Genomic DNA, 22,592 nt, shown 5'->3' with positions numbered 1-22,592 from the left:
TTCGTAGCTGTCGGGTTCTTGTTTCTGTGACTGCTCCAGGTTCCAATATGATTTTTCCTTCCTCTTCAATTTCTGGCAATATTGCTTGAATTGGGATCTTTTGCAACTTTTGAATAAGTGGCCATACTTCTTCGTCCTTCTTCCATTCATCCCTTGCTTTGTTTATCCAATCTGGTTGGATAATATAAATATCACAAAACAATGCTTCCACATCCTCATCCTTGAAGAGTCTTCCCATTCCGTAAGGTCGCCATTTTTTAAGTGCATGTAGTATTGCCAACGTTTCCTTCTCATAACTAGCTTGCTTGAGATGTAGCAGTAAAAATACCCAATCACCTACATCAAAACATTTTTCACTATGATGTCGATCTACCTGTTGTTTCGTTTGATTTTGCATCGAAGTGGCATTATCCTTTAAAAGTTGGAGAACTTGCTGTTGATGCTCGATGTGATCTTTCTCTGCTTGAACCTTTTTCTTCTTTATATGTCCTTCTATCTTTTGAGGAGTGGTAATTTCTTCCAGTCCTTTACAAGATATGGTCGGATTCATTTCTTGATGCTCAATGTGATCTTTCACTTCTTGAACATTTTTCTTCTTGATGTGTCCTTCTATCTTGATAGTTTGAGGAGTGGTAATTCTTGTCAATGCTTTACAAGATATGATCTGATTCATTTCTTCTTTCTCTGGGGTAGTGTCCTGGCGTATATCCTCTTCTTTTGATGTTTCTCGATCCTTTTCTTCCTCCTCTTCATATTCTATGTAAAATAATTTCTTCTCAGCACACCTATGACCTTTAGTGCATTTTCTATCACAATTGTAACAAAGCCCTTTTTCTCTTTTTTCTTCCAATTGTTGTGGTGTAACCCTTGTAGGTTGTGGAAGGCTGGGAGAAACTACACTTTCATCTTTATAGTTGTGAGGGGTATGCTTCCTGGTTTCCATAATTTTGCTTTCCATTATGTCACAAAGCCCTTTTACTCTTTCCAATTTTTGTGGTGTTGCTCTAAAGAAGGTGTTGCTATTTGTATCCTCATAATGTGCTATTATTTCCTCCGTGAAAATTGACACGTAACAAGTTTTTTACGAGAACAAAGCCCTTCATACCATAAAAATTTATCTGGTTCTAAATATGAAGATGCAATACATACCTTTTGTAACAGTTGTACACCATGTAGATCAAAATATTGCTCCATCTGAAGTATCCAATTTACCGGATCCTTGCCATCAAACTTCCTCATCTTGCTTTTTCTTGATTTTAGGAGCTCAAACTTGAAACGACTGTAACTCTGTACTTTCAGATCTTTAATTTCTGAAATTTTGAATTATAGTAGCCCTCTGTGTCCTCTTTCCAATGCCACCAGTCTGATCCAAATTGGATTCTCTAAGAAAGAGTTATGCACAATCTCCCAAGATGACCTGATTATAGACCTTTCCAGAAGAGCGAACTTGTATGACGTGCCACGTGTCACTGTTTCAACCTTTGGATCTGAAAAATGCATACAAGAAACTACAGTCCATCCTCTTTCTGTACCTTCTTACGAAATTTCAATCTGATCCCTAGAGAGACAATTATGACGATTTTCCCTAGGTCACCTGTTTTGAATGTAATTCAGGAGTCTACAAACAAAACAAACTTCCTCAGAGCATATCTCCGCAAATCATCCGCGAAAAGATCTGAAATTTGTACCCAAGGTTCAGCGTGATTTCTTCTCAAATGGGTTTTTTTTGCGACTTCTGAAACGTCACGAACAATAAGTTATAGCAAAAATTCCACGATGACCTGTTTGGAGCAGCGAAACCCTAGAATCCAAAGCTCTGATACCAAATGTTATGAAACCAACTCAAGAAAAGATAGAAAAGATAGATCAACGCCTTAGAATTCAGCCTCTTCGAGGGGGCAACCTCCTTTACATTACATAAATGAACAATTCTTGGATGATACAAATGAAAAGACCTCCTTTCTATATATAGGAGTCTAAGGGGTTATAACATAATCAGAGCCGACATAACAATAATAATGTAAGGGCACAATAATAACAATAGTGGGCTTCTATGGGGTACAATAGTAACAATATGGGCACTACATGGGTACATCAATATAATAAGTGGGTTATACTAATAACAATAAGGGGTTACACTAGTAGTATAGGGGCCTAACAGTTTGTGATCTTGGTCTTTTCTTCAACTATCATGTCTTTGCCCTCTGAGCTGATGAGGGGTTCATTTTTCTATATAAAAAATGCTCCCTAATGTGTGAGATCAGAGGTTGTGACGATGGCTGAAATACTTTACTTAACTGTAATTTTTCCTTCTTCGACAAAAAGAGAGAGAGGATCGGAGCTTCAGGTGGTACGAGAAACCTGATATAACACACACATATATATATATAACAACTAAAATCCTGTCCTAAGTTGGGCATTCCCATGCTCAGTAGCTATGTCAGAGTGATTTTCTCATAAAATAGATATGACGATGTTGGCCGCCAATAAGAACAATGCGGATTCAGTGTCATAATAGGATCATTCTGATGAGATGTCTCCAAAAAAAAATATACGCAACTTGGAAGAGGAAGCAAGGCTGAGTGATGCAATCTGACCAAGGTCTTGATTTTTGATTCACTGAATAACATAGATCGATACATGTGAATATATGCATTGATGTCGAACATGCACAAAATCGTTTGATTACCAGTCAATAATGGAGACTATTAATGATCCAAAATAGATTTTGGATAGACTCCTAAGTCTAAGTGTTCCTCACTAAGGAAAATTAAAGTCCAAGGAAGTTCCTGGAACTAGCCCCATTGTAGAGATCATCTCATTTTGAATCTACTGCAATTTGAATGGGCCAAAACTGACTTAGGATGCAAAAGTTATTATAAAATGAAGTTGCCTATATCCCTTGGAAAAAGGGGCAAAATCCCTTGAAAATGGGTCCTAAAAACCCTCTATGTCCTCAAAATCTCCTAAAAACCCAAAACCATCTCAAAAGGGGAAGTTTCAAAAAATTCAGATTACACTATCAGAACCCAAAAAACATGAGAAAACATCGAAAACAAGCCTATCAAAGGCTTAAACAATGAATGAACAGGAGCCGTCGGATCTGGTCAATCAGCGGTCCAAATCCGATCGGCAATCGCAATAGGCAGTGGCTATTGGAGGATATCGGAGCATAATCTATGGTTATTGTGATCACGACATCACAATTGGCGATGGAAATGAAGTGATATTGCAATCGGCAACCATAATAAAACGCTTAAAATGGCATAGGGTTATCGCGATATACGATTGTGATCAATCACATCGCAATATCGCAATCGGAGCTACATAGAGGAGCGGGCTTATACATATACATATATGCGATGTGATTAGCTAGACCCGATAACAATCATAAACGGTGTTTGATATATTTTGAAATCCGGGAAATGTCAATTTCCTTTGTATTTTGTAAATCCACCAAATGAATGGATTGCGAAGGAAATGCGCCCGATGCGAGATTACAGACTTGAAAGGGTTTATTAACACTGTTGAACACTATTTCAAGTCCGATATGGTGGATTTTCACCGTTTTTAATGCAACTCTAAAATACAAAGGGGTAGGCCCTTGCGACATGCAATGACGACTCAGAGGGGACTCGATACTATTATAAAGCGCATTTATGAAAGTTTTAAGTCTGGTGAACAATGTTTTTTGTGGATTTTCCCATGTTTTACAGCATTCTCTATGTAAATAGGGAACGACTATTTCTAAGTATTTCAAGCACCGATAGTTCCCTTCTGTTATGAAATAAGTCACATCCATCTCTGAGGGCATTTGGCAATGATTGCTAACACTCAGAGAAAGGATTTGAGAGGACCAAAGCAAGAAGACAGAGAGCCCGAAAGGGAAAGCAAACAAACATTGTTGATTTGGCTTAAAAAGCCATAGAACGACAGATACAAGGGTTGTTTATGGATGTTGAGGTTTTTGTTGGTTGCTATTGTTGATTTTTGGGGGTTTGTTGCTGAAAGTAAAGCCAAAGCAGGAAGCTAAGGCGAAGGAGGCAGCGCAGAAGCAAAAGAGTAGCCAAGGGAGTCACTTGGAAGCCAAGTGAAAAGCCAAGAGGGTTGTAAACTGATAATGGGAAGAAAGAAGCCAGAGACAAAGAGCCAGAGCCAGAGCTAGGGCCAAAGAGCTAGAGTCAGAGCCAAAGAGCCAGAACCAAGAGCCAAAGCCAGAGCCAGAGCCAAGAACCAAAGCTTTAAGAGCCAGGGAATAACATGGTGTCTAAACCCACTGTTTTTGTGTAAAATAGCAGGAGCTAAGCCAAGAGCTTGTAAAAAATACTTATACCATAATCCCAAAGAGCCTAGTTGAGTTTACTAGAGCTCACGGAGATGTAGCCTAAGAGTTGTGGGTGAACTCCTAATTAAATTGTTGTCTTATGTGCTTCTGCATTATTCACTATTATATGCATTTATATATCAGTTTAAGCACATTTACATATCAACTAAAACAACAGATTGTTAAAGCATATAATCACCTTAAAACAAACACAAGCATACACTATATTTTCAAGCATTTTTAATTCTACATTGGTTAATCAATAAGACTTGGAAATGTTTAAAGCTTTGAGAGTGGGAGAGGTTCTTGTAAGTTAGATAAGAAGCCTAAGAGCCCCATTATCATATCAGGTGGTATCAGAGCTTAATATTAATTAACCACACCTTTAAGAAGGTTATATCAAAATGCTTGATTGACAGAGAAAAGATTGCTTGTTTGAAAGGTATTTGGGCATTCAAGGATTGATTGTCTGATTGATGTATGCTTGTTTGCAGACTGACTATTTTCTGAGTTTGCATAGATGAAGGGAAAGCTATTGATAGCTCAGTCCAAGAAGGAAGAAGGAAGAAGGTCTGAAGGCATTCTTTTATCCCAAAGGACCTCAAAGTAGTCCTTGAAGCACAAGAGGTTTGTTGCAAAAGGTTGCTTGAATAAAGCTCTTTGTATTCTTGTTTGAAGTTTATTTTTTCATTGGAATAATGACAACTTCTTCAAGTGAGTCCTCAAATTATCCTTTCTTCACAAAAGTCTTTGATGAAGACATGAAGCAAGACTTGTTCATCATGTTGGATATGGTGAGTGAAATGTATGAGGATGGAAGGAAGAGCAACATACTTAGAGAGTAGTTGAACTCCATGGAGGAAGAGAAGTAGATGCTTTCTGAAAAATTGCAGGAAATGGAGAGGCAACTTCATATTGTAAATATGAACTTGAAAAGGATGCATGATTTGGAGTCACAACTCTTTATTGCCTAAGAAGCCTTAGTCAAGTACCATCTTGAAGAAGAGGTAAGCCATTCCAGTTTGTCTTCAAATTCTTCTGAGAATGCTTGTATTGGTTCTTTTGAAAAACATACTAGAGGCATAGGTTCCAAGCTAATGTCCAAGATGGGCAATGAAGGAAAGGGCTTGGGAAAGCATGCACAAGGTATTGTTGAACCAATAATGGTTGAGGAAAGGCCTAAGTATTTGGGTCTTGGCTATGGACAATCTTATGGAGAGAATTCCAAAGCTGCCATGAAGGCCATTGAAACTGTCCGAAGAAGAAGTTTCATTTCATATCCTCTACCTCAGAAGTATGAAGGTTGTATTCAAGAGGAATGCAATGACTTGAAACATCATTTGTAGGATGCAGGTGTTTAGAAGCACACACTTGAACGAGAGAGTTGTGGAAACTATGACAGCCTTGAAGAGATTGATGGTGTTCCAAATGGAGCTACTTCTTCACTCAATTCACCTCCTCATGAAGGCAATAAAGGTGAAAGAGGCAGGTATAGATCTGGTTCTAAACAAATTCCTTTTGGATTTTCAAAGCATGAAAAATTTCCACATAAGTATGAGGAAAGAGTTGCATGTTCCTTTTGTGGCTTGGATAACCATCATGTTTCTAGATGTTGGAAGAGAATGGCCACATACAGGAAACTATTGAAGGAAAGAAAGCAAGCATCCAAAGGTCCATTAGACAAGGTGAATCATGCTATCAAGAGGATGCACATGCAGTGCACTTACTGCCATAAGCAAGGACATCTTGCTACAAAATGTTGGACACTTAATCCAACAATGCTTCCACCCAAGCTGAAGAAAGTGGAAAGAGAAGATGGCATACATGGAAGGGAAGATTCCATGAATGATGTGTCTCAAAATGATTCACATGCTGATGTTGATGTGCAGACAGAGGTAGTACCTTTGAAAGGGATTGGTAAGAAATGGTTAGAGTTCTTATCCGATTAAGATTGCATGTCTATTGATGCATCTATTTGCATTTATTTTTTAATGGGAATGCAAGTTGCAGGTCTACCAATATGGTGAATGGAGAAGTTGAGCAGGAGACTCACTTCGTTACTATAACATTATATTTCATTTCAGCTTCGAAAGTATAGTGTGCTTAAGTGAAAGTTGAAGGATGAAATGCATGCATAAGCATGACGTACATGAACACAAGGATGTTGATGATTTCCTTGTATTTGAACATGTATGTGTAATTAAATTGCAGGGTTGATTGCTTTGACATGCATGTGACGTAATGTTGACTTGGGAGAAGTTAACTTGGTCTCCTAGATGGAGATAATAATGAAGTGTTTGATCTTTTGAAAAAGAGTCCAAATGGTCTCTTTTTCTACATGCTTGACTTGAAGGGTCATTTGTTTTAAAGGCATGTTTTGTGGGCTTTTTGTCTAGTCCATCATTTGTATGCAGATGTAAGACCTTGAGGTGTTCACAAGATGTGAAATTTATTTCTTTGTTGAAGCAGGAGTTTAGGCCATCCAGTTGTTGTCTGTATTTCTGTTGTTGTTAATAGTTTTTTTTGACAGCTTGTCAAATAGGTACAAATGAAATTTTTGTGGAGCATATGTACTTCAAATTTGTTTAAGCCACCTTGGATCAATGATCAAGGCAGAGAATCACAAAAGTACCTTCTATATCCATTTTAGTAGGAGTTCTATAGGAAGGCAAGGAGGAAGACAACTCTTCCCAGGAAGACCAGCCCATCCAAGAAGGGAAGTGGTCAGAGACTTTGGTTCAGAGGCACTATACAAAGGCAAGTGTAGGGAGGCTGAAAGAAAAGGGTGAGTCACTCTCATTTACTGTTCAGATCAGTGTATCAATCTTTTGGAGACCAAAAGTTCTTTTAGTGGGAAGGTGTGATCCAAAATGGATTTTGGATAGACTCCTAAGTCTAAGTGTTCCTCAATAAGGAAAATTAAAGTCCAAGGAAGTTCATGGAACTAGCCCCATTACAGAGATCGTCTCATTCTGAATCTACTGCAATTTGAATGGGCCAAAACTGACTTAGGATGCAGAAGTTATTATAAATGAAGCTACCTATATCCCTTGGAAAAAGGGGCAAAATTCCTTGAAAATGGGTCCTAAAATCCCTCTAAGTCCTCAAAATCTCCTAAAAAGCCAAAACCATCGCAAAAGGGGAAGTTTCAAAAAAATCAGATTACATTATCAGAACCCAAAAAACATGAGAAAATAGTGAAAACAAGCCTATCGGAGGCTTGAACAATGAATGAACTGGAGCCATTGGATCTGGTTGATCAACGTCCAGATTCGATGTGACAATTGCAATCGACAGTGACTATCGGAGGATTTCAGAGCATAATCTATGGTTATTGTGATCGCAACATCGCAACTGGTCATGACAACAGAGTGATATCACAATCGGTGACCATAATAAAACGTTTACAACGGCTTGGGTTTATCACGATATGCGATTGCGATCAATCACATAGCGATATTGCAATTGGAACTACACATAGGATCGGGCTTATACATATACGTATATGCGATGCAATTAGCTAGAGCTAATAACAATCATAAATGGTGTTTGATATATTTTGGAATCCGGGAAATGTCAATTTCCTCTGTATTTCGTAAATCCGCCAAATGAATTGATTGAGAAGGAAATGTGCCTGATGTGAGATTATGGACCTGAAAGGGTTTATTAACATTGTTGAACACTATTTCAAGTACAATATGGCGGATTTTCACCGTTTTTAATGCAATTCTAAAATACAAAGGGGCAGGCCCTTGCGACATGTGATGGTGACTCATAGGGGACCCGATACTGTTATAAAGTGCATTTAAGAAAGCTTTAAGCCTGGTGAACAATGTTTTCTGTGGAGTTTCCCTTGTTTTACAGAGTTCTCTGTGTAAATAGGGAATGACTGTTTCTAAGGATTTCAAGCCCTGATAGTTCCCGTCTATTATGAAATAGGTAGCATCCATCCCTGAGGATGTTTGGCAATGATTGCTAATGCTCAGAGAAGGGATTTGAGCAGACCAAAGTAGGAAGATAGAGAGCCCGAAAGGGAAAAAAAATAGATAGTGCCGATTTGGCTTAAAAATCCACAGAATGACAGAGACAAGGGTTGTTGATGGCTACTGAGGTTGTTGTTGGTTGTTGTTTTTGATTATTTGGGGTTTGTTGCTGAAAGTAAAGCCAAAGCAAGAAGCTAAGGTGAAGTTGGTAGCGCAGAAGCAAAAGAGCAGCCAAGGGAGTCACTTGGAAGCGAAGTGAAAATCCAAGAGGGTTGTAAAATGATAGAGGGCAGAAAGAAGCAAGAGCCAAAGAGCCAAAGCTAGAGCTAGAGCCAAAGAGCTAGAGTCAGAGCCAAAGAGCTAGAACCAAGAGCCAGAGCCAGAGCCAATAGCCAGAGCTTCAAGAGCTAGGGAATAACATGGTGTTTGAACCCACTTTTTTGTGTAAAATAGCAGGAGTTAAGCCAAGAGCTTGTAAAAAAGACTTATACCACAATCCCAGAGAACCTAGTTGAGTTGACTACAGCTCACAGAGATGTAGCCCAAGAGTTGTGGGTGAAATCCTAATTAAATTGTTGTCTTATTTGTTTGTTTTTGCTGCTGCATTATTCACTGTTATATGCATTTATATATCAGCTTAAGCACATTTACATATTAGCTAAAATATCAGATTGTTAAAGCATACAATCAGTTTAAAACAAACACAAGCATACATTATATTTTCAAACATTTTTAATTCTGCATTACTTAATCAATAAGACTTGGGAATATTTAAGGCTTTGGGAGTGGGAGAGGTTCTTGTAAGTTAGATAAGAAGATTAAGATCCCCATTTTCAGAACAGTTAACAGACGCGAGGAAGGTCACCAATAATGGTGATGGTCTCCAAGATGCAAAGTAAAATCTAACGAGTGTGAAAGATGTTTTTGTCATCGAACACTCACAGAATCGCTTAACCAAGAGCCAATAATGAGAACCCCTGATCAAACACAAGGCGACCTACCACTAATGTCTACAAGTACCAAGGCACTGAATGTGTTTCTTGGTTGTCTTCCTAGATAGAGTGTTGAAGTCGATAGGAAGATACCTGTTGAAAGGTAGGAAATAATGTGTCCTACATCAATCAACACAAAACGGGACAAGAATGATTTGGTTTTTGAGGAATCTTTGAGAATTGGGTCTAAACGACAGAGGGCATGATGAAAGGGTATGCTTGATGGTTTGATGGTGGAAACAAAAGGTTAACCCTTTAACAATAGAAGGCATGACAATGGTTTTAACCATGTAGCACTAGACTCATGAACACCAAAGTGTGTTAGGATACACAGATGCAATAACATCAGGGTATTTAGGCTAAAAACTCATAGGATGGTAGGATTCATTTTGAGAGGCCATCACAACGAAGGTTTATGTGAGGGAGTGCCATGTTCAAGGGAACGACTACCACAAAACCACGTTTTCTAATACTAAATGAAGTTGTATTATCTTCTTTCCCCATCTAATTAGTTTAGTGAGTCCAAACGAGTAAACTCGTCAATGTTTTCATATTTTAAGAGTCTGAAAAGGATCGCAAAAAGAGAAAATTATGCACTATCTGATTAGTTTAATGAGTCCAGACAGGCAAACTCGTCGATTTTTTCATGTTTTGAGAGTTTGAAAAGGATCGTAAAAAGAGAGACTCTATACCTCATCTGTTTAATTTAATGAGTTCAGACGAGACAACTTGGTGGTCTTTTCATATTTAGAGAGTCTGAAAAGATCGTAAAGAACAATTCTTGGGTGGTCCTGTTAGGATTCCAAGAAACTCTCCTAGGTTGTAGCTAGAAGATGCCTGGTAACATATAAATTAAATTATTTTTGCAGAAGTTTATTGGAAGGGATGATGGTTTGGTTCAATCCAGATAACCATTTCTACTCTGTTTTCACTCCAGACATGCATGAACACCCTTAGACTACAAGACTTTAGACCACCAATGCTCAATAGTTTAGGAATTAGGTGAATATGGAGAATACTGACCACACCAGTAGATACACAACCATGTGATGGCCGGCTGCAACTAGTAAAGAAACTTGTAAATCTAATCTATCAATGCAAAGATAAGATGATAGTTGTTTTGCATCAGACACAGAAGAAACCTTTCTGGCCTACTCACTGATACATTTAATATTTCAATACAGAGATAAGATGACAGTTATCTAGTATTAAACATGGAAGCAATCATGAATAGAGTGCCACAGGCACAAGCTTAGAACAATGAAGAAATGGACAGTGAGCATGTAACAACAAAAGAAGCTTGCATTGCTGAAAATGAAGATGAGACGCTGCAAGTTACATAGTGCCTACAGTCTCCAGAAGTTGAACCTTACATCAAATGCCAACATTGGTTACATCTTTTTCCTGGCTATTTATAATTTAACATTACAATGCCTAGGCCGCTTAGTGATGGAGGTGTCTTAATTGACCACCAACTGCATTTAATTGTCTGATAGTGTCTTCGGATGCAGTTGCTTTCTTTGTTACAAACACTCCATCAATCTGGTACTCTGTTGTCATTCAGGCGGTTGAATTGATCATGGCAGAGGAGTTACATGACTATTAAATTTGGTAGCTGAGTCGTTTTGTGTCCTTGTCTCCATCTGGCCATACTCTCTATTTAATTTGGTTGTTGGGGTTAGACTAGACGTGGGGATGGAGTGCATGGGCAGATGAACGGCTGGGATGATCGTGGATGGTGGCCGTCAAATCAAGGGAGATGAGTGGCAGAGATCGCTTGGCAGAGGCTAGCAGTCATAGTGGGAGTGGGATATGTCCGGGCCGTTAGATTTTCGGGCAGGTAGATCAGACGGTTATCGGGTGAAGGAAGTGTGCGGGTGATAATGGGTAGGTTGGTTTAGCTTGGGCGGTAATGGTTTTCATCATGCGGGCATTGGGTGGTAAATGGTAAGTGTCAGAAGTCACGCGATTCCGTTCAACGGATATCACGTAGCGATGGATGAGAGAGAAAAACCACCCATATCGCACTGGTATCATCCGTGCTAATTGTCCATGCGATATGTGAGAGGACCGTTAGATCTAGCAAAGGTGATCTGACGATGGAGGCTGATCGGGCAGGTTGGCTTCATCGGGTGCAAAGTGGGCCATTAGATCGGTGGAAGAAGATCAACGACGGAAATGCTATGTGATGAGTTATGAGCATGTAAAGGCATATGGTTGGGTTTTATGGGTACTCTGGCTCTACGCTTGGGGATAAGGCCAAAAGGGAGTATTTTGTCAGGCTTAGAAGGTGAATGAAGGAACAGGAAGGGTAGAAAGTGAGCGGGGTGAGGGGAGAAGGGAAAAATGACCCAGGTGGGGCCCCTTTTGACAGTAGCAGAGGAGATCGAGCCCTTCCTCGACCTTCCAAAAGTCAGTACTGAACCTCAGGGTTAACATTGGCTCCTTCTGGGGATGAAATCCTCCATGTGAGGTTTCAAGAACCGTAGACCACTGCCTTCTACATAAAAACAAGATCAAAAACATTTCCTAGTATTCCATTGGGCATGGAGTCTATTTAAGCCTACACTGAAACTTGTAAAAATAACATATTTACAATGTTGAGGCCTGAAAGACTTAAACAAAATAAACTTTCAAAAACCACCCATTTACTGGGCCATCAAAAACTGTTTCTCCTTCCAAACTTTGCAGCATGAAAGTATTGTTCCCTTGGACCTGAGAAATGACAAAAGGTCCTGTCCATAGAGCATCAAATTTACCATGGTTGCCTTTCTTTTCCTTCAGTGCATCCCATTTGAGAACCCAGTCCCCAACCTGAAAATTGTCCATTTTTTCCTTTCTGTCAAAAGCTTCCTTGATTTTCCTTTGATGTACTGCAAACCTCTCAATCAATTGATCTCTGATCTGATGAACTTCAGCCTAGTTGCTTATCCTCCTTGCCATGTCATTTTGCTCGTTCTGCTCTTCTTGTAAGAATTTGGCCACAGGGAGGGTCAATTGGATTGGGAATATAGCCTCAGTGCCATATACCAACTTGAATGGAGAATTCCCTATGGAATTCTTGGTGGTAACTCTGTCAGCCCATAATGCAAACTTCAGTTTGGAATCCCAACTCCTTTTATTGTCTTCCAGCAGCTTTTTGATTATCCTTACTAGGCTCTTATTGGATGATTCTGCTAGGCCATTGCCATGAGGATAATATGAGGTGGAATGCACAAGTTTAATGCCCATTGAGTCACACATGTCCACCAATTCTTTTGCCCTGAAAGTTGTGGCATTGTTTGTAACCAATATGTCTGGGTAGCCATACTTGGTGAAAATGTTTTCTGTCAAGAATTTGATGACAACCTAGTGATCAGCTTTCTTAGTGGGGATGGCCTCAATCCATTTAGTAAAATAATCAGAGGCCACTAAAATCCATCTATGCTGGCCATTGGAATGTGGATTAATCTCCTCTATGCAATCCAAACCCCACGGCTAGAAAGGGCCACTGGTGTGTATTGGCTTCAGAGGTAAAGATTTCAGCTGTTGTCTTCCTACAAACCTTTGGCATTTGTCACAAGACTTCATAATTGAAAATACATCAGAGAATAGAGTGGGCCAATAATATCCAACTCTCAGGATCTTGTGGGATATGGTTTTCCAATAATGATGTCCCCTGCAGATGCTAGAATGGAACTAGTGCACGACTTCCGTAGATTACTCTTTGTCTAGACATCTTAAGAGGATTCCAGCTGGGTCCCTCCAATAAAGCAAGTTTTTATTAATGCAAAACTTAGCTGCTCTGAGCTTAATGGTCCTAGCTTGACTTGAGCTAAGGCCTGGAGGAACTTCTAGCTTCAATAGGAAGTGAGCTATACTGGCATACCAATCACAAGAAGCCAGATTCTCAGCTAATGACTGGTTCTTCCTTCATTCTTCTGTTACCTCTTCTGCTTGTTCAACCTCTGAATCTGCACCTATGCAATTTATGTCCAGCAGACTACAATTTTCCTCAGCCATAAGCTTAGCCAGGCCCTGGCCTTTGACAAGCCTGGTGGGTTTCAATTCTATGTTGAACTCAATGAGCTTGGCGATCCATTTAGCCCTTCTTCCATCAACATCTGGTTGTGTAAGGACATCCTTTACTGAGGTAGAGGGTACATAGGCAATTACCTTGGAATGTAGAATGTAGATTCGAAATGCCTTCAAAGACTTAATAAGAGCATAAGCATGTTTTCCAATAATGTCATATCTTAGTTCAGAATCCCTTAAAGTTTTGCTGAAAAAGGCCACTGGATGCTCTGCTCCTTCATTATCCTTCTGCAACAAGACTATTGTGAGGGTGTCAAAGGAAGCAAAAGAGAAGATTTGGAACTCCTTGTTATAGTCTAGGCTGATTAGAGTGGGAGATTCCATAATAGCTCTTTTGATGGCTTCGAAAGATTTTCTTGCTGCATCTGTCCATTTGATCTCTGATTCCTTTTTCAGCATGGAGGTGATATGTTTTACTAGTTCTGCAAAATTGGGAATAAACCTCCTCACAAATTTTATCTTACCCAAAAAGGATTGAATGTCCTTTTTCAACCTTGGAATAGACAATGTCTGTATCACCTTGACTCTTTCTAGGTCGATCCTGACACCTGCAGTAGAAATGATATGTCCTAAGAGCTTGCCTTCTTCTAGAGAAAATTGTGACTTCTTAGGATTTACTAAAATCCCAAACCTTCTGCACTTCAGAAACACTTTCTTCAAATGCTGCACATGATCCTGATGGTTGCTGGAGTAAACTATTATATCATCCAGGTAGATAAGGACAAACTTGTCCTTCTCTCCTACAAAATCTATATCCATGGCCCTCTGAAAGGTGGCCCCAGCATTCATTAGTCCAAAGGCATCTTGTAGTACATAAAAGTGCCCCAAGGAGTGGTGAAAGCAGTGTTTTCTTGGTCCTCTGGAAGCACAACAACTTGGTTATACCCTAAAAATCCATCCAAGAAAGACATGACTCTAGCCCTTGAAACCTTTTGCAGCAGATGTTCCATTTTGGGCAGGGGATAGTTGTCTTTCTTAGAGCATTTGTTCAAGTTTCTGAAATCAACACACAGCCTGATTTCCCCACTCTTCTTCCTCACAACTACCAGGTTGGCTACCCACTTTGAATACCTCAGGGGAACTATGATCTTGGCAGCCAACAATTTCTTAATTTCCTTTTCAATCAAAGGGAGAAGCAGAGGGCTTATGGGTCTCAGTTTCTGTTTGAAAGGAATGGTGTCTTTCTCCAGTTTGATCTTATGTTGAATAATACTTTTTTCATAAGTCTTAAGGTCACTATACTCCCAGGCTAGAACATCAGCAAATTGCTTCATTAGGTTGCAATATTCAAAACTTTGGGCAGCAGAAAAATGGGTGGAAAAATTTATATATTTTGGATGATCCGGGCTCCCTATATTGTGTCTATGGACTGCAGACTCATTCTCTTTCTGGGTAGGCTTATAAGGCACATCATTATGATCAAACAGTTTCTCTAGAGGCACCAACCCTTTAGGTATATAGTTACCTGGTAATTGCACAATGCTGTCCTGACCAATTTTGTTTCTCAGCTGGGACTGAGGACATTCCTCCACGACTTCTTTCTCTTGATCAATTTGCATTTCAGAGAATTCACCAATGACTTGCAGAAACCTATTGACTTCATCATCATCCTCAAAAACCTTCCAGTATTTGACATTATGAGGCAGATATGATCTATATTTTACCTAAACCTCATAAGCCAATCTAGGGGGCATGGGAGGGATGAACATGCTAGCAGATACAACAAGTGAATCAGCAAGCTAATTTTTTACTCTAGGAATATATGAGATATAAAAGCTATTGAAAGAATCTTTGAGCCTCCATACCTCATCTCTGTATGCTTTCAACCTTGGGTGCTTTGCTTGGAACGTTTTGTTCACTTGCTTAATGATGAGATCAGCATCTCCAAACACCTTTATGTCTTTGATTCCCATGTCTTTGGCATCATTTAAGCCCAATATCAGAGCATCATTTGCTATATTGTTGGTGACCTGAAAATTTAGTTTGAAAGACAGGTGTATGCTTTCTTGTTTCGGGGATACCAACACCACACCTGCTCCCGCAGCTTCCCTAGAGCAAGCTCCATCGAAGAACATATCCCAAATCGATGGCCCTTCTTTCTCTATGACCTGGCATATTGGTTTCTTGAGCTGCACTAAGGCCAACTGGGATTCTTCAATTTGGAGGATACATGCTCCAAAATCAGTGTCCACAGCATAAATGGGATGATTAGTGGGGTTCTTTTCATCACTAATGATATAGGCCAGCTGGGATTCCCTGCATAACCTTCTGCTTTCTCCCCCAAAAACTAGGACAGTGGCATAGGATAGGTAATTTTTCAATGTCCCTCTCAACCTCTTCATCCATCCTCTAGAAAGGAGCATGCCAAAATTTGGGGGCACATCTGCTACTAAAATATCCACCGTCATGCTCTTCATGGGCAGTTGAGATAAGGTGACGGCTGGATCTTTGATTAACCCCAAACATTTCACCTTTCTTGAGTCAAAAGAGAACAAGTCATGATAAGTTCTTGTGATATCAAGGCTTAACTCATCCATGATAGCCTTGGGCATTAGATTATGACTGGCACCTATGTCTAGCAAGCAGTTGTGAAGGATTTTGTCATGAATGGTCAAGGAGACATAAAATGATGAGGAATTTTCATCAGCGGGTTGAGTCATTGGGCTAAGCACAACTGCAGGTTTGTCATCTTGCAAATTGACACAGTCATTTGATGCTTGTGTGGCTTTGAGCTCAAGGACATCAAGGATGGGTCTCTTAAAGGCCTCATTCTTTACTAGTTCTATCAGAGGTACGAATATTTTCAACTTCTGAACTTCTGATTCAAAACTGAAAAGGGCAGGGTACTTGTCAAGGCCTCTTACCTCTTGAGTTGGTGCTTTGAGGATGTTGGGATCGACTGCTAGTCATTTTTGTTTGTTAGCTTGTTGCTCTACAGGAACAACAGCTCTTTGGATAGGGCTTTCTTTGCCATTACTCATTCTTGACCTCAGGTTATACCTCTGTTGATTTTCAGTTTGCAGAACAGCTTCTCTGTCCCACTCCTGGCTGGTCTGGTCCTTTAGTAATGACTCCTCATAGGCAGCTAATGTCAAGGGAAGCACTGCCTTTGTCTTCCATACAGTGGATTTCATCCTCTTCATCGAATTTCTCCTCTTCCATGACTACGTTCTGGAAAGGAGTCTTCACCTTCTGTTCTTCACTGGCCTCTTTTCCCCATTGCATGATCTGCAATTGTTCATTTTCTCTCCTATACGGGTTTGGATTTCTAGGCGAAAATGCATTAGGAACCCTTCCTTTCCCTGAATGCTACTCAAACTTCATCTTGCAGATTTCTGAGGCCAATGTCTCTATCATCTTGGTCATTTTGTCTATCTTGGGGTCTGAAGATGAAGAAGATTCACCCCTCTGTCTCCTTCGATCAGCATGTCCCTTGAGTTTCTTTGCAGCCATGATATTAGATTCTACCTCCGAAGTTGCATCCTACATCTCAGCCATAGAAGCACATCTTCTTTCTCTCAATAGCAGGTAGAAGTCCGAGTCAAAGGAATTGGCATAGGTGAGCTTGGCAGAGGTGGGGGTAGGTTTCACTTCAGCTAGTATCTTTTTGTACATGCGGTTGAACCTTTTATTGAAATTAGACAATGACTCCCCATTTTCACCTTTTAGGTTGCCAAACTCAGTATGATAATAGAGTAGGTCTTTATTATCCCCCCAATGCTTTAGGAACACATCATCTAAGGCCTTGATGTCTGCTATAGACCTAGGGGTTAATTCTCTGAACTATTTTCTAGCCTCTCCATCTAGAATTTGGACAAACACTCTCATCCAAAGATCATCTTCACTAATATCTAGGTTATCGGCATAGCTATAAAATGACTCAAGATGTTCTTCTATTGTGACTCTATCTGTCCCGGTGAATTTAGGCATGTACTTCTGATATTCTCCTACAAGCATGGCATTCAAAAGAGTAGGCAATACCAAGGGCCCATACCTAGCAGCTATAATTCTTTCCATTTTGGTGGGTGATTGTGAGCTTTCCATGACTAGGGTAGATGGATGAGTGCTGGTAGTCTGAAAGGTAGGGAGTTGAGAAATGGCTGACAGGGTCAAAGGAATATGATGGACAAGAGGGGAGGTTTCCTTTGGGCTAAAATCCAAAGGAGGACCTAAAGAATAATGAGCTTTATGAATCTCTAAAAATTTGTCTTCACTGATAATGGTAGAGGCTATATTCTCAATATGTATTTGCTCTGTTACAAGCCTTTCTTGCAGAGATGCATAAGATTGTTTAGGCTTACCTGATCTTGATGCTCCCTTTTGTGATGTCTTTCTTCGCTTGATAATATTCTCAGGGTCAGGTACTGGGTCAGCTGGTGATTTTTGAGGATTTCTTCGAGTATGCCTCACAAACTCAGCCAGAACTGTGATGTGGAGTTGCCAAGAAGTTCGGCCTCTAGTAGAGTCACCAGATAGATGATTACAACCAAAAATGTGTCTAGACTTTGTCTATCATCAAAACTGGATATGTGTCATTCTCCTAGCGAACCTGAGCTTCAATCTCCTCTCCCCGGCAGTGGCACCAATTATGTTATGTGTCATGCGGAAAGAGTCAATTTTGCGGACAAAACCAACCTCCCTAGAAGCTAAGGTTTTCTAGTGACAAACAAAACAATCAAGCACTATCTTTCCCTAAATATGCATTTAACATACAAGCAACCAGGTGTTTAAAGCATACCTTTAGTCCAACGCTATTTGTAGCAGCCAAGCCTCTCCGATCCAGATCAGCTCCTCCTTCTCTTTGAAACCTGCATTCACTAACAAGCAAACGATTACATAGCACCTGAGTAACTCATATAATAAAACATATTCATCATAAAGACCAAGGAGTATATGAAACAAATTATATATAACAACTTGTTGAGAAAAATGAACCTAATTGTATTAGTTGGAAACAAAAGTAACCATTACAACCAGTGCCTTGGTGTTGTGCAGGTCCCTCCCAGGGTCCAGCAAGAGTTCTCCTTTACTTTGATCAGCTCACCCACTTCCAAATGAAGCTAAGAAAGGATGGGAATCTCTCCTCTCAAGCTCTATAAGGGAGTCCTAATTTCAGCAGCATCTACCCTTAGGAATGTTCAGCTTTCAACATCTCCTCCCTCTGGCCCAATTCATGTATTTATAATGCTTTGGAGGAAGTTAATCAGGTCCACCATCAATGGGATAAGCCCCTCTTTCAATGGGATAGGTCCCCTCTTGATGGGATAAGTTCCTCTCTCTTTGGAATGCATGAACCATCTAGAGGCGCTCAATCCACGTCAAACCATCTTCTAGAATGCTCTAGATTCGACGAAAAGTAACTTTTTTGAAGTAAAACTTGCGCCTTTTGACCTTTATAGGAGTACACACCCACCTCTTTACAGATAGAGCGTACAAGTACGCAAGTATTGTGAACTTGAGGTGCGTACACGCAGGTAAGGGTAAGAGAAACTACGTAACCAGAGTTATATTGATTTTTAAGGAGTTTCTCTCTTTCTTGGAGTTTGACATGAGGAGCAGAGGTATAAGACTTGCCAAGGAGGACAGTATGACAGTTGATGGAACCATACTGACTGCAAATAGTCATGGTGACAAATTTTAGTGTAACAGATTGCCCCCTAAAGTGCGAAGCCTGTAGTAGATTATGGTTTCATATCATCTAGGAAGGGTGAAGCACTTTATCATTTCAAGGATTATCTTGTGGAGAGCCCAGTCAGAACCTGCAAATATTCAACACAAAATAAATATATAAGATAATATCATCACTGAGGTAGGCATTCCCATACTCAGATTGAAAACTTTAACTAACAAACTAACTACTGCTCTGATATAGGAATGATTTCGCAATACATCATAATCATAGACACATGTAGACACAGTATGGACGTAGCCATCTGTTTATGATTAGTCTACTGTATAATGAATACAAAACTCCTCACAGCCTGGATGGTGGAAACTAGATCCAGGGTCTTCATTTCTACTTCCCGAAATGGTACGATTCTATCCATGTGAATAAATGAGTTGATGTCGAACATGGTAGAAACCACTTGATTACCAGTCGATGATGTAAACTGTTAACAAGTGTGAGAGAGACCACCAGTGATGTCAATGGTTCTCAAAGTACCTAGTACAATCCATGAGATGTGAATGAATGTGTTGATGTCGAACATGTCACGGAATCCTTCGATCGAAAGTCAATGATGTAAACCGTCGTCAAAGGCGAGAAACCTGCCATTGATGCATGCATATTTCAAGGTACTGACGATTTCTAGGTCATCTTTCTAGATAATGTGTTGATGTCGATAGAAAGCGACCCGTCGTAGGCAAGCCCACAACATGAAATCATAGATCAAGTTAAAGAAATGTAGCTGTAAGGACTGACTCAGGGATGGTCAAAATGGATGACAGGTATTTTGCAGATGAATGGTTTGTTTGCAGTGACCTCTTGAACACATAATGACACAACAGATGGCTTGGTGACAATTGACCCAAAGTTAATACCCGGAACTGGCTGAAGATTTTCAATGTGGTTTGATCAGCTGTTAGGCAAAGGATTTCCCAACCCAGGTGAATGAAAGGTGTCGTGTTCAAGAGTGGTGATAAGGATTCTCTGAGACAAAGGATAACAAATAGGCTCATCTTTCTCTCTTTTCCCCCACCATTTCTGGCAAGTACCTCTTTATTTTTTACAAGCTTGAGGAGGATAACATATGCTTGATTATAAGCTCATCCTTCAGATGAGTCCAACTTAGTTTAGATTCGAACCCTAAGAAGGAGTGGTCCGTTCCTATTTGTAATCGAACAGGTCCTTTACTGTGAAATTTTAACGAGTCCAGTATAGGAGAAACTCGGCGTTTTTCAATTTTAGAGAGTCTGAAAAAAACTTAAGAAGACTCCAGGGTTGACCTTTTTCGTAAATTTGTGTCTCCCAAGCCCAAAAAAGTATAAAATAATACTTGAGAGAACCGCTTGATCTTTACGACCAAGGAGTACTTTCATGATTAGTGTCTCTGATCTGAAAAGTAGAAAGCGATCAAGGACACGTCGTTTTATTTCCAATATCGAATTTGAAACGACAAAAATCCAGCAATCTTTTCATGTTTTTACGGTCAGAAAAGGGTTGTAAGAGGATCATCTTTTAATTCCGTTTTAACGAGTGTAAAAGAAACGCTCGACAACCTTTTCATGTTTTAGGAGTCAGAAAAGGGCTTAAAAGATGACTCTAAGGTTTCACTTTTTCGTAAGTTTTAACGAGTTCGAAAAAATGATAAAAATGTACTCATGGCTGACTTTCAATTTAATTTACGAGCAGGAAAAGACGGAAATAACTCGACATTTTCATTTGTTTTAAAAGAATGAAAGATAGCAAAAGAATCTCGGGATTTTCATGAGTTTAACGAGTCTTGAAAATAACTGAAATTGACTCAACATAGGTTTCATTTTACAAAAGCTTGAAACAGAGAAAAACTATGCTTCAAAGTAGTTTCATTTTTACACAAGCTTGAAACAGAGAGAAAACTGTGCTTGATGCCCCCTAAGCATAACTGCTAGAGCGCATGCCCCCCAACTTCATTTCATTCAACCAGTTGGAGGAAATGAAGGTTGAGCTACGAGATCATTTGAAAGACTCGACCTAAAACTATAAGAAAATTATGCAAAAAACTGAAATAACTAACCTAAATATACAACTTAACATTTATGAGATCTAGTCAAACTCTCGACTCAAGTAGAGGAGGATTTGTTTCATTTTTTAACGAGCTTGACACAGGAAAAGAACTATGCTCGGATTTAGTTTCATGTTTATGCAAGCTTGAAACGAAAAACTATGCTTGTTATAAGTTTGCATGCCCCCAGCATAATGAAAGCCATGATCAGTGACTTGCGAGGATAGTTTTTTTCCTATATCAACCTCGTTAAAAAATGAAACAGGATGTCAGAGGATAGTTCTTTTTACTGAGTCAACCTCGTTAAAAAATGAATCAGGTTCGAGGATAGTTTCTTGTCTTGTGTCAACCTCATTAAAAAATGAAACAAGGGTAGGTTAAGTAGGTATATTGTAGAGAGTAGTTATGAGCATAGTTCCTTGTCTTGTGTCAAGCTCGTTAAAAAATGAATCAAGGATTTTAGAGCATAGTTCCTTATCTTGTGTCAAGCTTGTTAAAAAATGAATCAAGGATTTTAGAGCATAGTTCCTTGTCTTGTGTCAAGCTCGTTAAAAAATGAATCAAGGATTTTATGAGCATAGTTCCTTGTCTTGTGTCAAGCTCGTTGAAAAATGAATCAAGGATTTTAGAGTATAGTTCCTTGTCTTGTGTCAGGCTCGTTAAAAAATGAATCAAGGATTTTATGAGCATAGTTCCTTGTCTTCTGTCAAGCTCGTTAAAAAATGAATCAAGGATTTTAGAGCATAGTTCCTTGTTTTGTGTCAAGCTCGTTAAAAAATGAATCAAGGTTTTTAGAGCATAGTTCCTTGTCTTGTGTCAAGCTCGTTAAAAAATGAATCAAGGTTTTTAGAGTAGAGTTTTTGTTAGGTAGATTGTAGAGAGTAGTCATGAGCATAGTTCCTTATCTTGTGTCAAGCTCGTTTAAAAAATGAAACAAGGGTTTTGAGGATAGTTCTTTTCCTGTGTCAACCTCACTAAAAAATGAAACAACTCCCACAAGTCTTTCCAAGATTTCGAAAGTAAACCTTCATTTCATCCAGCTGGTTGAATGCATAGAAGCTTGGGGGGCATGTACCTTGATTTGCGTCATTATGCTGGGGGCATGCGAACTTAGAACAAGCAGAGTTTTTTGTTTCAAGCTTGCGTAAACATGAAACCGAATCCGAGCATAGTTCTTTTCCCGTGTCAAGCTCGTTAAAAAATGAAACAAATCCTCCTCTACTTGAGTCGAGAGTTTGAATAGATCTCATAAATGTTAAGTTGTATATTTAGGTTAGTTATTTCAGTTTTTGCATAATTTTCTTACAGTTTTAGGTCGGGTCTTTCAAATGATCTCGTACATGAACCTTCATTCCATCCAGCTTGTACTTAGTTGAATAAAATGAAGCTAGGGGGGCATGCACTCTAGTAGTTATGCTTAGGGGGCATCAAGCACAGTTTTATCTTTGTTTCAAGCTTGTGTAAAAATGAAACTACTTTGAAGCATAGTTTTTCTCCATTTCAAGCTTTTGTAAAA

Source organism: Pinus tabuliformis, chromosome X (assembly GCF_031772625.1).
Source record: "Pinus tabuliformis cultivar Carrire ecotype Pingquan chromosome X, CPIR1, whole genome shotgun sequence".
In the NCBI taxonomy this organism is placed as follows: Eukaryota; Viridiplantae; Streptophyta; class Pinopsida; order Pinales; family Pinaceae; genus Pinus; species Pinus tabuliformis.
Note: the sequence above shows the minus strand (reverse complement) of the source record.